Source organism: Corvus moneduloides, chromosome 5 (genome assembly GCF_009650955.1).
Source record: "Corvus moneduloides isolate bCorMon1 chromosome 5, bCorMon1.pri, whole genome shotgun sequence".
NCBI classification, from domain to species: Eukaryota; Metazoa; Chordata; class Aves; order Passeriformes; family Corvidae; genus Corvus; species Corvus moneduloides.
The window spans coordinates 12,160,675-12,165,130 of NC_045480.1; the positions used below are offsets into that span (position 1 = coordinate 12,160,675).

General features: G+C 38.0%; 1 long non-coding RNA gene across 1 annotated transcript; it reads left to right on the plus strand.

Annotated features, from left to right (window-relative positions):
- The first annotated feature begins 336 nt into the window (after positions 1-336).
- On the plus strand, positions 337-2,913 carry LOC116444826. Its single transcript, XR_004240541.1, has 2 exons — positions 337-542; positions 2,334-2,913. It is a non-coding gene; the product is annotated as an uncharacterized LOC116444826 (long non-coding RNA).
- Positions 2,914-4,456: the final 1,543 nt, after the last annotated feature.

Sequence of the window (4,456 nt, forward strand, 5' to 3'; positions counted from 1 at the left end):
AGTAATCCCTTTACTACTCAGGATTGTAAGGCCACAGCTGTCACACTTCAAAATCCAGGTCCATACTTCGGAAAGAGGCAAATCACATGGGATAAAGTCTAGCAGAGAGCAGTGAGTCAAAAACCTAGATGGAATTTAGGAAAAAAGGTGGGAAAATTAGTCTTTCAGCCTTGGAAAAGAAGATACTTCAAAATATGCAAAATCTTCTGCAAAGAGAATGTTTTTAGTACTCAAAGGGGTTAGAACAGGAAATAATAAATTGCAGCATATGAGATTTAGATTAGATATTAAAACTTTATGAGAACAGGCCATCTGTGCAACCACCATCAGAGGGTTTTTTTAAGAGGAAGCAATAGGAACTGCTATAAGGGATATCCAGGTATTAGGAATAATGCTACAGAGAACAAGATAGTTCAGACAATGTATCAACATTTCATTCAACTTTGAGATTTTTATCAACGTTTCTTTATTCTTCAGATTAACACACCTTGTGAATCACTCTGCTTTCAAAGAAGGTTTGAGGATCTTCAGAACATTGATAAGTACTCAATTCCAATTGCATGTTGCAATATATCACTTTTTAAACGTATGATATTTAGAATATTCCCTTATTCCTACCTCTGTTAATCTCATTAAGATTAGTGAAAAAACCTACAAAAGTTTTTCTGCTGGACAGAGCTGAGACCACTGATCAGAGACTTATTTTAGTAAGAGCCAAGTTTAGATATCCAATCAGCATAATGCTTTGCTAACACAATGTTTGACAATATTCACAGTTAGCAATTTGAAAGCTGGTAATACATCTGCCTTTTATTTTTTGTGGTTTTGTTGACATACTTACGTGAATGATTGCATTGATTAAACTTCATGCAATAGAGATCTGCTCTTTACACATGATCAAGGTGTCATCTGGTTTTAAGATAAAACTTTCAACAGCAGAGTGGGAAGAAGAAACAAATCTTCAAGAAGCTCTTGGAGCACAGAATTAAAAAAAAGGGACCAATTTAATTCTTGAGTTAGACTCCCTTTAGTTGTTTAACCAGGAATTTCAGTGGAGTGAGAGGGGGAAGGGAAGGGGGTTTTTTAACTTGTGTGTTGTGGTTTCACCACAGCCAGCAACCAACCCCCAGGCAGCTGCTCGCTCACTCCCCCACCAACAGGATCAGGGAGAGAACTGGAAAGGTAAAAGCTGGAAAACTCATGGGTTGAGATAAAGACAGTGTAAAAGGGAAAACAAAAGCCACACACACAAGCAAAGCAAAACAAAGAATTAATTCACTGCTTCCCATGGGCAGGCAGGTGTTCAGCCATCTCCAATGCAGCAGGACCCATCATGGTGATGGTGATTTGGGAAGACAAACAAAGACAAACAGACAAACACCATCACTCCAAATGTCCCCCTTTTCCTACTTCTTCCTCCCCACACTTCATATAAAGAGCATGATGTCACATGGTCTGGAATATCCCACTGGTCAGTATGGGTCACTTGTCCTGCCTGTGTCTCCTCCCAGCCTCCCATGCATCTCCAACTTCCCTGCCAGAGTGGAGTATGAAAAGCAGAAGAGGCCTTGGCTCTGTGTAAGCCCTGCTCAGCAATAACAAAAACATCTCTATATTATCAACCCTGTGTTCAGCACAAATCCAAAACACAGCCCCATACCAGCCCCTGTGAAGAAAGTTAATTCTACCCTAGCCAAAACCAGCATATCTATCAAGATTAAAAACATTATTTCATTAAAATGCAATTTGAAGTTCACAAAATTTTTTAGGCTGTAAATTTTTAACTTACCTAAAATCCTTCCCTTGGGCCATTCTCAAAGTCTTTAGGATGTGCTATGATTTTTTATGTTTAGGGCCTAAGCCACTTGAAATGATTCATAAAAGAACACAGTCTAATAGGGAAAGTTACCTAAATAATTCAACACTGTTACACCCTTTGATAGGTACATGAGGAACAGAAAAGGCCTTTGGAGGTTTTGTTTCATTTTCACTTTAGGCAAGAGAACATTTCTTTTTTTGAAGGAGAGAAATACTTTGCCTTACACTATCTCACGTCTGGCACCACAAAGAGTTTTATACACACCATGCCTGACTCATTCCATGTGAGCAAGAAAGGCTTCTGTGGGAGATAGGCAGGCTAAATTCCAAATGCAGTTGTACTGACATCATAAATAAATAAATAAATAAATAAAAGCTAGGGAAATAATGCAGAAATTCTGTGCATTTTCAGGGTGCTTTAAAAGCTTTACCTGGTTTACCAGATTGAACACATTTCATACTGTGCTCTGGGGTATCAACAAACAGTGTTCTCTTTGCTTCCTTTTGCCCTGCAGCCTCCTTAGATGAGCTTTGGGAAATTAGAAAGACTGACTGCACAGAGAGAGAATTAATTTTCACACAGGATCTGCAGCCTAAATTTGTCATCTTGGCAGCCCTCTCTTTTTGAAGCAAATCATGAATCATCACCAAAGGAAGAGCCACAGAGGAAAAAGTCCATGTTTTACAAAGTGCTGTGGCTAGAGCCAGCCCTCGAGAGCCTTCATGGAGACTGACCAAGCTGCCTCTGGAAGCAGCACAGCCATGAACCTGCTGGGCTGTGAACAGCCAGCTCATACCGTGTGAGCTGAGGGATCTCAGCTGTTCGGTCACCTCTATTGCTGAATACCCTTTCCTCCATTATGCATCCTTTGTATCTTCTCACAGCCTAACTTACTGATACCTGCTACTATGATGTTCCCCCTCGATCTGGTTGAATCCACTATTACGTTACTGCGGCTAGACAACAACTGACTGAACCTTTTTCAAACTGTTGTATGTATAATACCACCTTATGCAAATACTTACAACATTTTCATAGTGTTACTCTTTAGCTGAGCCTGCAATTACACAGTTTAATTAAATTTTGTTTGACATGCATCCCTGTTTTTCCTTAGTCTTTATTTGCAGTCTTTATCTGTGACTCCACCCTCCCTCACAAAATGGTACTGGCAATCTCCACTAGTATATATTGTAGTTGGACTAGGGAGTTGGTGTAGGTCCCTTTCAACTGAACTGTCCTATTCTATTCTCAAAGTTATTTTTCTAAAGAAAAGAGGGGGCCATAAGAAAATACAAGTGCACTCCATGTTACTTGGACAGAAGTCTATGTTTACACACTCTTAATTACTCAAGTTGTTACTGAACTCTGAGCAGTGTATACTTTAAGGCAATAATCAATTTGGTACCTTTCCTAAGGACAAACATTGTAAAGACAGAGCTAATGTCTTTATCCTGTCTAAACTTTCTGCTTATTGCAGCCTGTTTTATTGAATTTAGGTGAAATTGCCTTTAAAGTGGTATAAGGAGACCAAGGCTATATGGGTAATTAATTTTTTTTCCTTACCATAATATTAATTATTTGTGATGCAATTAATTTTTAAAATTGAGAAATATTTTCATTTTTCTCTATTGCACATTAAGCTGTCACTTAACAGAAATTAAACATACTTAACAGAGACTAAATATACTTTTCTTACATAAAAAAGCATCCAGATCTACACCACCAGAAATCTATAGACAGCAAGGAAAAACCTGAGTTATTTTGCGTCTGAGCATTTACAAGGATATGATAGTACAGGAGGGATTTTGGTACCTTCACTGACTATGGTAGTGTGTCTCTGGGTTGAGTAACAAAAGGGCCATTTCATCTTCCATGAGGTACATTCCCTGATTCCAGTATCTTTGGTTAGCAACTGGTCCTATCCAGTTTCTGCCTCTAAAGAAAAGACCACATTTGGTATTCAAAGTCCTACTCTGTCTTTGAAGAGAGCTGCTTCCAAGTGAGAAACAGCAGATCTTACATATCTCCTATAGCTCAGTTACACACTCATTTCCAAAGATAAACAAATCTTTGGCTCATCTTCTCTTTTAATAAGGAAAAGGGAAGGAATTTATCAGACTATCTGTTCACTTCCCTATCACCCTTTATTTCTTCACAAAGGTCAACTTTATGAGAGCAACCTTTTTTCATTCTCTAAGAATGATACATCCAGGGGAATTCCTCAATATTCCCCTCAAACAAAGACCTTGCACGACAGCAGTAAAGTATTCCTTGATTTTGCATACTGATTGAAGATTTGCATCAGTGTGCATAACAGAAGCTGTGGTAGATCTTAAGTGGCATTTCCAACTAGCTGCTATCCTTTGAAATGATGCATAACCTTGTATTATGTCCTGCAGTTTTGAATCCACAGATGCAAGAAAAGTACACCTACACTTTAAACATATAAGCTGCTGTAGCAGTACTAAAATATTCAATATGATTAAATTCTGGTATTAATTGGAAGACCAGTAAAGCATATTTTAATTTATTTTTTCCTTTACACATTAAGTTTCTATAACAAAAATGCTACAACCCAAGAGTTGAGGAACTTATATAATATTATCGATCCTTACAATATTATAAGGTCTTGTCTTC